This window comes from Nesoenas mayeri (assembly GCF_963082525.1).
Source record: "Nesoenas mayeri genome assembly, chromosome: 23".
Lineage (NCBI taxonomy): Eukaryota > Metazoa > Chordata > Aves > Columbiformes > Columbidae > Nesoenas > Nesoenas mayeri.
The window spans coordinates 6971011-6983671 of NC_137574.1; the positions used below are offsets into that span (position 1 = coordinate 6971011).

Consider the following 12661-nt stretch of genomic DNA (forward strand, 5'->3'; position numbering starts at 1 on the left):
ACAGAAATTAAATACACCATATAACAGGTGCAACAGTGACAAGGATGTTGCAGGAGATCAACACATCTTTGGAATATCCCTTTTGAAAGGTCACAGGATTTGTAGAGGTCTCTTGTGAGTGAGAAAAACCCAATGTTGCAGCCAAAAGTGCCTGCCAGGGAACCACAAGCTGTACAAGAACACTTTGGTGAGGAGTGACCTGTCCAATGAGTCCTCTTGGGTGACATTTCTGGGCACCTAAAAGAGCAAAACATGTCCAAAAAACATCAGCATGGACTTAGCAAGGGTAATTAATGTCTCACAAACTTGATTGGCTTCATGATGAAGTAACTGCATTTCTGCATGAGAGGAGAACTGTGGCTGTCATTTACCTCAGCTTCAGCAAGGCTCTTGGCATGGTGTCCCTCAATGTTCTTGTACCCGAGGTAGGCCATTACAGTCAGATGGGTTGACAAATAGATGGGTGAAAACAGTTGGATATCAGGCTGACAGAGCAGTGGTGAAGGGGTCTCATGCCCAACCTCGAGACCACTGGGACTTACTGGGGGCTTGTGGGGCAGCACAGGGGACTCTGCTGAGACCTGGGCAGTTTGATAATCTGTGACCTTGAGGAGACAACTCCCACCACATTTGTTGATGATGCTAAGTTGGGAAACCTCATAGGCAGGAGGGCTGTCTTGTCAGGAACATCACGACAGAGAAGGACAAAGGGCAGGTCCTGCACCTGGCATAGACTAACCCCTGAAGATGTTGATAACTGGGAGAGAGGTCAGTGGAGGGCTGCTAAGATGCTCAGGGACTGGGACACTTGCTGGGAGGAGAAACTGAAGGAAAGGGCCTTTGTTCAGCCTGGAGAAGAGAAGGCTTTGGGCATCTTGTAACAGCCTCTCTGTCCCTGCGGGGAGGTTTTTCCAGAAGGTGGAGCCAGTCTTGTTATGGAGACGCTTGGCAGGAAGATAATAGACATCAGTCAGTTGTTGAAATAAGGAAGGTTCAGGATGCAGATAAGGAAAATATTCTTCTTCATGAAGGCATGAAAGCATTGGAGCAGCTTCCCCAGCTTTGTTGTGCTGTCTCTGTCCTTGGATGTTTTCCAGACCCCACATGGTAAAGCCTTGAGCAACGTGGTCTCACTCCACAGCTGAACGTGTTGTGAGGAGGAGGTCAGACCTGAGACCTCCTGAACTCCCATGCAGGAGAGTGGAAACCCAAATGGTGTTGTAGTGTCTTCCCCTCTGAGCCTTCCCCTGATGACAGCAGGGAATGTCCTCAGGTTCCCCATGACCATGGAAGTCAGTCAGTATAGTCAGACCAGCTGGAGCTTACTACTGTAGCTATTGTTCCTATTGTTGCTGTTGTTGCTATTGTTGCTATTGTAGCTGTTGTTGCTGGTTTTGCTGTTATAGCTATTGTTGCTATTGTAGCTATTGTAGCTATTGTTGCTATTGTTGCTGTTGTTGCTATTGTAGCTGTTGTAGCTATTGTAGCTATTGTTGCTATTGTAGCTATTGTTCCTCTTGTTGCTATTGTTGCTATTGTACCTATTGTTGCTATTATAGCTATTTTTGGTCTTGTTGCTATTGTTGTTATGGTAGTTGTTGTTGCTATTGTAGCTATTGTATGTATAGTGGCTATTGTAGCTATTGTTGCTATTGTTGGTATTGTAGCTATTGTTGCTATTGTTGATATTGTAGCTATCCTTGCTGTTGTAGATATTGTTGCTATTGTTGCTACTGTAGCTATCGTTGCTGTTGATGCTGTTGTTGCTCTTGTAGCTATTGTAGCTATTGTAGCTATTGTTCCTGTTGTTGCTATTGTTGCTATTGTAGCTGTTGTTGCTATTGTAGATTCCTCCCACTCTTCAGGGAGGAATCCTGGAGGAAGAGAAACCTCTTTCTGCAGACACTCATTGGGGTCAGGCTGCTCTGTTGCTGGAGCAGGACTCTTGTTCTGGTCTGAGGAGAGGGGCTGGCACTGATGGACACAGGTCATCTGTGGTGGGGATCTGCTGGAGTTGAATCTGCTTTTCCTGTCTGTCCACACCTCCTCAGGAGACACTCTGCAACAGTATCCATTGGAGAATTCTTCTATCACATGTTCAAAGTGCTCATTCAAAATGTCCTCTTTATCTGCTCTCCTGAAACCTCTCTAATTAACTCTACAAGCTTTGTAGAGCTTGAAGAAAATTATGCAAGAGACATGGCTTGTGAGAGCTTGGGGCATTTTAGTGAGCTCATGCTGCATTTGATGCTGAGTCCATGAGCCTCAGGTACTGAGAACAAACAAAGCTCTCAAGGAGGCCAAGTCAGAAACAAAACTTCAAAGCTCCTTGAAGCATTAATGGGCCCCACTGAGGCCTGTTACTGACAAAGGCTCCCCAGGGATTCGCTGGACGCTCTGATGACAGGTGGGCCAAGGCCCTGTGCAGGTGGCTCTGATGCTGAGAAACTCCTTGGTTTGCTTTCTGAAGCAGAAAGGAGACCCATGAGCTCCAGGCAATGGGAAGGGGGATCCTGTCCCTCACACACGGCTCAGGGCTCTCCGAGAAAAGGACAACACTGAAACAACAACTTCCAGCTTCCCCATGGGGCTGCAAGGAGGCAACGAGGCCCCAGTGCCATGAGGACAACATGTTTTCTCATTGGCCTCAGTGGCAGAGACAACTACCAAGGCCAAGGGGACAAAGACCTGGGTGCTATTGGTGCCTCCCAGCCTCGCCAGCGCCCTTTGCCATCTCCACCACCGGCTGCTCCACACAGTCCTACACCTTCCCCTCTTTCCCTGCAGGCTATAGACGCCCATCTCGCTTCCCCACCTGCTCTCACCCCGGCATTTCTGCACCTTCACTGATGTGTCTGCACCCTCACTGGCTGTTCTTTGGAACACAACCATGGGCTGATCCAGACTACCTCTGGGCGACCTCTTGCACCACAGCACTGCCCTTCCAGTGACATTCCTTCCTCCTGATACTCAGTCTCTATCTTCCAAGTTGCTCTTCTTGCCTTTTTTTCTCCCTCTCCCGCATTTTCCCACTACCATGGAAAGCTCGACTATCTCAGAAACTGCCCTTCAAGCAGGGAGCCCAACCTGTCAGGCTTCTTGTGGTCTTTCACCTCACCACACAGAAGCAACCTCAGCGTGATCTTGTAAAACCCATGAGTGCCTTTCAGCTTCTCTGGCAGACATGACCATATACCAGCTGCTGTCCTGTCACTTACTCAGGTAGAATGGACATGACAACCCATCTCCAAGTCCTCTTCATGGACAGGGCCTGTTCTAGTGCAGAGGTTCTTTCCCAGCCATGTCCCTGCTGCTGGTCTGTCACCTCCAGAGTCAGAACTGACCCCATGGTCCCCTTCACAGCCACAGGCTTTTTCCTGGATTAGGAGTTTCTGAGACACAAATTACCTCATAACACCATGCCCATCATTCACCCAGTAAGGAAGGGGTCTTAGGGTTAGAGCTAGGGGTTTGTCTTAAATTTTAGGATTAGATTTAGGATTAGTGTTTAGGTTTACATTTAGGCTTAAGTTTTAGGATTTGGTTTAGGGTAATGGTTGGATTAGGGTTAGTGTTAGGGGTTCTGGAGTTGTCTTAGCGGTACAGTTAAGTTTTGGGGTTAGATGCTTCACGTGCTTCACCATATGTAGAGGCGTTCCTGGGGTCATTATGGGTATGTAACACCTTACTGTACTTAAGCACACCTCTTATTGTTAAAAGGTGTGCGCGTTGGGCGGAGCGAATCCCCCGCACACCCAGCGCTGTTTTGCTTATGCTCTAATGAACATGTGTTTAAGGAATGCAATTAAGGAATTGGATTAAACGTTGTTTATCCATAGAAGAAGCGTAAGTTATTTATTTCAGTTCCTTATGTGGCAAAAATGATGTAATTCTGTGCAGCACAACCCGTCGTCTTTATCTTTCCACCCCTTTCTGGCATTAATAATGACCGGATAAAAGCGATCAGCACAGACACTGAGAAGTGCAGGCGGCCCACGGTCTGTCAGTTCGTTACAGCTGCTGCTGTTCTGAGATTCCAGGGAGCGGAAACTTCTCTTCAGCGACTGCAAAACGGAGCCTGTTCTCAGCAGCCGAGACTTTTCCGCTGTGACAGGACAGGACGCTCCAGTTCGGAACCCACAGGCCCTCAGCGCTGCTGCCCCAGCGGGTGCGGTGCCGAGCGGCCGCGGACACCGTGTCCGCCCGCGGGACGTGCGGCCGCTCCGTGCTGCGGGTTCCGCGGCTGCGGAGCGGGCAGCGAGGAGTTTGTTTGAGAGCCGAGGCTGATCTGCAGCTCAGAGAGTTTCCACTGCACTGAGCCGCCATGCCGGCACGGCTGCCGGGGACTTTTGTATTTTAATAATGGTTCAGAGCAACCAGATTCCGTATAAACATGTGGCGGGTCAGGCGAATGATCGGACAGCTCTGGCGGGGTCCTGCCGGCAGCGCGGCTCGCCTCGCCCGTCCCGGTGACGCCATTTCCGGCTGCAGCGCTGGGCCGAGCGGAGGCTCCTGAGCGGGTCCGAGGGGGCGAGCGGCGGGTCCGGGGGGGCGAGCGGCGGGTCCGGGGGCGAGCGGCGGGTCCGGGAGGGCGAGCGGCGGGTCCGGGGCGGGGAGCGGCGGGTCCAGGGGTGGGGAGCGGCGGGTCCGGGGGCGAGCGGCGGGTCGGGATGGGGGCGGGAGAAGCGCCCGCGGTCGGGGCGCGCGCACAAAGGTCCGTGTGCGAACGGGCCCTTGGAGACCCCGGTCCCGGGAGCCGCCGGAGCTGAGCCCACAACTGCCGGCCTGTTGGTGCTCCGTGCAGGGGGCAGCGCAGAGGCCGCCGTGGGAAAGCCGGGTGTCCCCAGCACGTTCCTGTTGGAGCAGCACGTGGCCTGTGCAGCTTCGTGTGGGACAAGGGAGGCGACTGTGTCCGTGTTGACTCAGGTCGGTGCAGCTGCGCTTGGATTTAGAGCAGTAACCCTGGCTTGTCGAGCCTTGGGGGTTGTTTATTTCTGAGAATGGCGGGTGTGTTCAGCAGGTCTTTAATTGCTGTGCACTCTTACCCTGACAAGAAGGATTCGTTTTCAGTGTTATTCATTCAGCGTAGCTCTCTCCATTGTACGGGTAAGTTTTCCCGCTCTCAAAGGTTCCCTCTCCATTTGGTGGTTGAATTTCTCAGTGTCTCTGCTGCCGTTTGTTTTCCTTCTCCTGCAAAGTGGAGTGGAAAAGAGAAGGCAAAAGGCCCCGCTGCTTCCAGGAAGGGACTTGGTTGCTTGTATAATGCGTGTCTAGTTCATCTCGAGGAAGACAGAGTTGAATGGTGTTAGAAATCAATAAGCTGTGTCCTGTTGGAGGGACAAAGTGTGTTGGATTTGAAGCCCTCGGTCAGGACGGGAGGAGCTGCCTTCTTGGGTCAGTGATGGGTGTTGGCATGTATTATCTGAGCTGGAGCTGATGTCTGTCACCACTTGAGCTCTAGAATTACTCTGAGACCCAGGAGTCTCCCGTTCCTTGTGGAGCTTTTCCAGGCTGTGGAATCCCCTTTCTGTCACAGGTTGTAACGCAGCCCATGGAGAAGGGGGCACTGTTTGAGGTTCCTCAGTGTGTGCGTTAGGGAGGCGTCGTTCTTGGGCTCACACTAGGCGTTACGAGGAGACGCTTTCACGTGAGCTGAAGGCAGCTCTGGGTACCCAAAGCTGTTAACCGGTGTTAACAATCGCTGCTGCCGAGATTTGGGGGTGACGGCACCAGCCGGTCGTGACGAGCGTGGATGCTGCTGAACCGCAGACACCGTCTCGTCCAGGCTGCACAGCCAGAGCGTTTGAAGGGCAGTGTCCTAGCTTCCTTTGATTGCAATGAGCACTCATGTTGGGATTTGCTTTTTAAGGAGCGTGCTCTGCTTGAATCTTTTGCGTTGGGGTTTGTTCTGTTATTTCTGCAATGCCATGAAAGCTCAAGTGCGGGAGGTTGAGAGCTGTTGGAGCAGAGAGGAGCACGTCTTGTATTGCTGGATTTTTGTGGGTTTCTGAAGGAGAACATCGACCCCAGTATCAGTTGGACCCCAAGAGGACATGTTGTACAGATACGCAGGCACGTCGCAAGAAGAGCCAGAGGCCACAAATGCATTTCAAGGAACAAGTTTTACTGTAGTTCCCTCTCTTCTGGGGGATCTCCGAAGCCGCCCCTGAGCTCCCAGGCAGAGGTGGCAGCAGCGGGGACGCAGGCGCTGGTTGGTCCAGCCCTGCTGGAAGGTCACTGGGCCTGCTGAGCTCGCCTGTATTTCACGGCTTCAGGCAGGCGCAGCCTCCCGCTCTTTCTCACAACAAAGCAGGAATCTCAGACACAGTGATAAGGTGCCCAGAGTTTCTGACAGGCCTGTATTATCTAACACAGAGGGTCTGCTCATCAAGCACACAGGGTCAGTAGAACAGTTAGTGTCATGTATGTGCTTTTTCCACAGACATGTGCAAGTCACTTGAACATATTTGAACTAACTTGAACTAATCACATCACGAAATCTTCCGCTATATCCCCATACAGTGTTTTGCTCCAGATTTTCCCTTGTGATTTGAATGTGGTGTTCTTGTTCCTGAAAAACTAATTTATTTCCTTTCCTGCAGCCCCGCCTTCCAGGAGAAACAGCTGCAACGCTCTCCCTGTGTGCTGCAGCCGTCCCGGCCCTTGTGCTGAGACCGAGCTCATCACTTGCGCAAGTACAGACTGTCCTGGTTAGCGCTGCCGAAGCCTCTGCGGTAACGAGCGTGGTTGGGAGATGCAGCGCACGAGCTGCTGTTGTGCTTGCAGGGAAAACTGGCTGCTCTCGGTGTGGGGAAAGCAGGAGGATTCGTTCTGTTCCCGCCTGAGCTGTGGTGGATGAGGAGGTTCTGAATGCCGCGCAGGACGGGTGAGTGTGTGTGTGTAGATGGAGATGTTTTAAATGAGCCAGTGTCACACGCTGCCTGTAAAAGTGTCTGTGCGATCCCTGTGTCAGCCGAGGCTCTGGGCACAGCCGGGCTCTTGGTGCTGAGGCTGCTTGGGAGAATGCGCCCTGGCCCAGGGCTGTGGTTCGACTTGGAGCTTTACTGTTGTGGGAAGACTTTAGCAAGCAGCGTAGCTTATTGCTCCCCAGAGTTTTCCAGCAGTGAGCACGGCCTTCCGCTGAGTGAAATTTCCATTTCTGGAGAGTTTTCAGCTGAGAGTCCCGAGTGACCCCCTGTCCCGGGAATCGCCGGAGCTGAGCCCACAACTGCCGGCCTGTTGGTGCTCTGTGCAGGGGGCAGCGCAGAGGCCGCCGTGGGAAACCCGGGTGTCCCCAGCACGTTCCTGTTGGAGCAGCACGTGGCCTGTGCAGCTTCGTGTGGGACAAGGGAGGCGACTGTGTCCGTGTTGACTCAGGTCGGTGCAGCTGCGCTTGGATTTAGAGCAGTAACCCTGGCTTGTCGAGCCTTGGGGGTTGTTTATTTCTGAGAATGATGGGTCTGTTTAGCAAGTCTTTAATTCCTGTGTACTTTTACCCTGCAAGAAGCATTCATTTTTGATGTTGAGTCTTGGTCCAAGTGTCTCAGGTAGTTGTTATTTTGTTTGGGCTGTATGCAAAAGGTCAGAAGGTTTTCCTCCTCATCCAGAGACTGACGTGGTGTAGGCCAAGGCAGAGCACGGGGGCTCCAGGCACACACTGGTCTTGGAAGCTTTTCAAGGCTGTTTTCACAGGTCATTTCATTTGAGTCTCTCTGCTCTGCAGAAAGTGAGTCAAAGGAATTCCTGTGCCCCTGGTTAACTCAAACTAGATGTTTAGCTGAACAGGGCAGATACCACTTCAGTTGGAGCCAATTCTGCTCTGCTTGTGAAAGCAAGCTCAAAGAACCCCAGAATGTCTGTGATCCAGATTCTAGCACTGCCTGTTGAATTTGCATTTCCATGTAAAGCACTGGGCAGCTGGGAATTGTGGTTGTTGCTGGATTAAGCTCCAAGAAATAGTCAGATGTGGTGGATGCTGTTCTGTGTTCTGTCCCCCTTGAGCACCAGCAGCACAGGTGAATCGTTTTCAGGTAACAGCCGTGGCAGCAGTGGGGCAGAGTTTTCATGCTTTGGCTACGTGGCTGGTTTGTGCCCGGCAAAGCGCATCAGCCTTTAGAATCTGGTTTGTGCAGGTGAGACGCCTGGAAAGTGAGTCAGTTTTCTCCACGCAGTTAGAAGCCTTTCTTTTTCCTAGCTGGCACAGTCATTGTTCGGATTCAGTTTGAGAACAAGAGGAACACCCGGGACAGAGTTAAAGTTTTTAGTTGTTGGTGTCTGAGAGCCAAGGTCTGAGCTCTGCCCGTGGGTGTGAGGAGCTGGGAAGGGGGGTGGATGGGGCAGAGCTTGACTGACGCCCAGACTGGTCAGTGAGAATATTCCATTAGCGTCATGCTGTGTCTTTAAGGAGCGTCGGGATCTTCGGGCTGGGGTTTTTTTCAGAGCTGGGACAGAGACTTTTTCAGGTATCTCTAGTTCATCTGGAGGAAGACAGAGAAATAAGCTGCGTCCTGTTGGAGGGACAAAGTGTGTTGGATTTGAAGCCCTCGATCAGGACGGGAGGAGCTGCCTTCTTGGGCAGGCGCAAGTCTCTGGAGTGTATTTACATTTAACTCATCACCTCGCCAAATCTTTCGCTATATCCCCATACATTCCACCCCCTCGCTCAGGTGACTTGCTTCTGCTGGGGCCAGCGAAGCCAGAGTTGTTCATTTGTGCTTGTGAGGTGTAGCACAGAGCAATTTACAGGGGCACACAATAAACACATACAGAAAAAGGAAAAAACATATTTCTGCAATAATCAAGTGTCCCATTCATCTTGTCAAGGAATTACACAAGTTATTCAGCCAGGCATTTTCAGTACATGGTTTCACTTGCTGCATTAGTTCCAAAGATGTGAGATGTTGTCAGCTTCCAGTAATACATACGCTGCTGCTCCAGCTCCGTCAGCTGGTATCACTCTGGGTTTAACAACCTGCAGTGGGCTAATTGCCCACACAGACTGGAAAGTCGTGGTCTGCGCTTTTTCAGATTGGACTTCAGTTGGATGTTGAGTCTGTGACACCAATAACATTGTTCCAGAGCTGTCTCCTCTATATAAAACACAGGTGTTCACTGAAGATACCTGAAATACAAGAACTCGAGAATCTGATATTAGCAAAGGATGTAACATGAGGGGAGGTCAGGGTACAAAAGCATACAGCATTCTCTGGAGTCGTATGAATTTTTGCATCTAGATCAACAGGCTGCAGTCCCACTTCACAATCCATTGGTGTGAATAGTTTCATTTCCCCTGTAGTTGGTGCTGATATAATCAACCTGACAGGTATTCAAGTCCCACTGACCCCGTTTTACCTTTCCCCATGCTCTTAAATGCAGCTGTGTACAAGCAGCACAATGATGTGAGCATGTTCTACAACTATATAACAGCAAAGGGGTTTGATTGTGACCGGTGTCCCATGCGTGTGCAGCATAAGCTGATCCACGTCCACAAGCTATATGCACATTTAGAGCTTGAGCATGCAGCTCAGCAGAGGTCACATTATCTGCTTTCTTACTGGTTTGGGACTCAAATGAATCAACTTTACTGTGCTCTGCTATTAACCCTTCACAAGGGGACTCCTCCTCCGCAGAAGATGTAGGGATGAAAATGCTCCAATGCCCTAAAAATCCTAAAAACACATGTAATTGTTTTATTGGAGCTGGTGCAGAAAACTGCTGCATGGTGTGCTGTTCTTTATCTGGTGTTTCTCTAAGCTGCCTATGCAGAACTATTTCTAAAAGTAGTACAGTAGCACAAGGGCCCTGCGTTTTCGTTGGAGTAATTGCCCAGCCTTGGTCCTGCAAAGGCACCTTCAAAAATTCAGCAGCTGCTTCAGCTTCTTGTTGTGACGCTGCCACAATCAACAGATCATCAATCTCATGGCAGTCAGTAACAGTACCCGACCATAGTGCTATATCAGCTACTATCATCTGGTGGCAAACGGAGGGACCGTGTTTGTATCTCTGAGACAGTACTCGGCAAGTATATTGCTTTTGTTGCCAGGTAAAGGCAAACTGGTCTTGCACTGAGGTGGCAGGGGGTGGAGGGTGGGTGCAGTGTGGGCGGGGGGGCTGGGGCTGGTTGGCTTTTTTCCATAAGCATTAACTTTTACAAGCGGCAAAAAATTTGTGATGGTACGATCCCGCTTATTTCTGATCGTGGGATACCAGCTTGTACTAAGTCATTCCGCACTGGTGTTCTCATCACCTGTGCTGTAACTCTGCTCAGTGTTGTCGGATTTCCATTATCCACCACCCAAACAGAGGGTCCTGAAATTACAGCCCCAGTTCCCCTCAAGGCATTTGCCAGAGTGCTGCATTACCTGTAGCACTTGTCACTGCTACCCTGTCCGAATCGGATCCCATAATCAATGCATACACCACCCCCATCTGCCGCACTAAATCAATACTTTCCTCCATTGTGCACCAATTTCCACGGGACAACACAGATTCAACAGGTTCAGCACATGCTGTTGAAACTGCTGCACACAAACATTGATATAGCGTAGGTGCAATAATATCTTGCCTGTCCGTACCTCTGACAGTTTGCAGCTGAGCATATTGTTGTTGTATCTGATCACCATAGGCTATAGGGCTTAAGAAATCTTGTTCATCTGCCAATAAATGGATAGACACAGCTCCACTATCCCAAGCTGGCAAAATCTGTGCCGGAATTCCTTCCCCGCTCGTCTGCTGAGAGATCTCTGAAAATGCCGTTAACTCCTTTGGAGAGTGAGTTTGTGCGATCTGCCCCCCTCATCTGCTTGTTCCTGCTGCAGCATCATTTGTATGGGGGTTGTGCTCCCACCACCTCCCTGCCATTGAAGTCAGGATCAAGTTCAGACTCAATATTGGAGTCTGAGGATCCACTCCAAATATTTCCATCCCGTTCCTTGGGATTCCAAGAGTGTTTTGTGGTAAGACTACAAACCTGAGAATACAAAAAACTCTTTTGGCATATTTTTCCTTTTGTTCCTTAGCAATACATGCTAGCAGCCACTCTACATTATCTTGCAGCTCATAGCACCGCTCCGCTTGAACAGTAATTACTTCTTGTGTGATGGCCTTTGCATCCTGTAAAATCTCAACCTCCTTTTCCAGTTCTCTTCTTTTACTCTGCAATGCAACAACGTCACCATCAAGAGCTCTGAGACCGGTAACAAATAACCATCCCAACCTCCCTTGGATTGCCTGAATTTTCTGGATTTCTGCAGGAGAAAATCGACCCCAGCATCAGTTGGACCCCAGAAGGACATTGTTTGAAAATGCGTGGCCAGGTTCCAGTGACGTGTTGGCTTGGGCGTGAATGACGGGAAGTGCTGTTGGGAGAGCAAAGCTGCCCGGTGTTAACAAACGCTGCAGCTGGGATGTGGGGGTAGAAGTGCCAGAAATGTGATTTCTCAGGGAAAATAGAGAAATTTGTCAAGGCCTGGTTGTAATATGGCACATTGTAATTAAGCGCAGTGGTAATTTTGCATCGATTTTACACAGGATTACTGGCTGTAACAGACTGGTTGCATCAAATAAATGTTGACTTGCTGCACTGGTGGCCTTGGGAACAGCCGGTGGCTTCTGGAGGTGGTGACATCTCCTGTGAGCCCAGGAGTGCTGAGCCCATCGTACAGGGAACAACCTCCCCTCCCTGAGCAGGGCAGAGGACCCAGGGGTCCGGCTTGCCTGTCCACGCTCCTCTCCTGCCCCAACACCAAAATATGTTCCTTGGGGGATGGTTCTCACCAGAGCCCCACGAAGAATCTGTTTCCTGTGGTGCCTTCAAAACAGAGGGTACCCCAAGGGCTGGCACCGTCTGCCCTTTACCTCACAGAATCCCAGAATGTCAGGGATCGGGAGGGACCTCAAAACCTCATCTGGTGCAATCCCCCCATGGAGCAGGAACACCCAGATGAGGTTACACAGGAAGGTGTCCAGGCGGGTTGGAATGTCTGCAGAGAAGGAGACTCCACAACCCCCCTGGGCAGCCTGGGCCAGTGTTCTGATACCCTTACTGAGAGGAAGTTTCTTTTCATATGTAAGTGGAACATCCTGTGTTCCAGTTTGCACCCATTGTCCCTTGTCCTGTCCCTGGTTGTCACCAGAAGAGCCTGGCTCCATCCTCCTGACACTCCCCCTTTCCATATTGATCCCCATGAATGAGTCCCCCCTCAGTGTCCTCTTGTCCAGCTCCAGAGCCCCAGCTCCCTCAGCCTTTCCTCACACGGGAGATGCTCCACTCCCTGCAGCATCTTGGTGGCTGCGCTGGACTCTCTGCAGCAGTTCCCTGTCCTGCTGGAACTGAGGGGCCACAACTGGACACAAGATTCCAGGTGTGGTCTCCCCAGGGCAGAGCAGAGGGGCAGGAGAACCTCTCTGACCTACTGACCCCTCCATTCTAACCCACCCCAGGTACCATTGGCCTTCCTGGCCACAAGGGCCCAGTGCTGGCTCATGGTCACCCTGCTGTCCCCAGGACCCCCAGGTCCCTTTCCCCTACGCTGCTCTCTAATAGCTCATTCACCAACTTATACTGGTACCTGGGGTTGTTCCTGCCCAGATTCAATACTCTACACTTGCCCTTGTTCTATTTCATTACATTTTCCCTGCCCAGCTCTCCATGCTGTCCAGG

The 12661-nt window shown here is 50.9% G+C and overlaps 1 long non-coding RNA gene across 3 annotated transcripts; it reads left to right on the forward strand.

Annotated features, from left to right (window-relative positions):
* The first annotated feature begins 4399 nt into the window (after positions 1-4399).
* LOC308049103 lies at positions 4400-11581 on the forward strand. Of its 3 annotated transcripts, XR_013923240.1 has the most exons (4): positions 4668-4926; positions 5021-5106; positions 6603-6886; positions 11140-11581. It is a non-coding gene; the product is annotated as an uncharacterized lncRNA (long non-coding RNA). The 3 variants fall into 3 exon arrangements; XR_013923239.1 differs by lacking the exons at positions 4668-4926; positions 5021-5106 and adding an exon at positions 4400-4520; XR_013923241.1 differs by lacking the exon at positions 5021-5106.
* The last annotated feature ends 1080 nt before the right edge of the window (positions 11582-12661 follow it).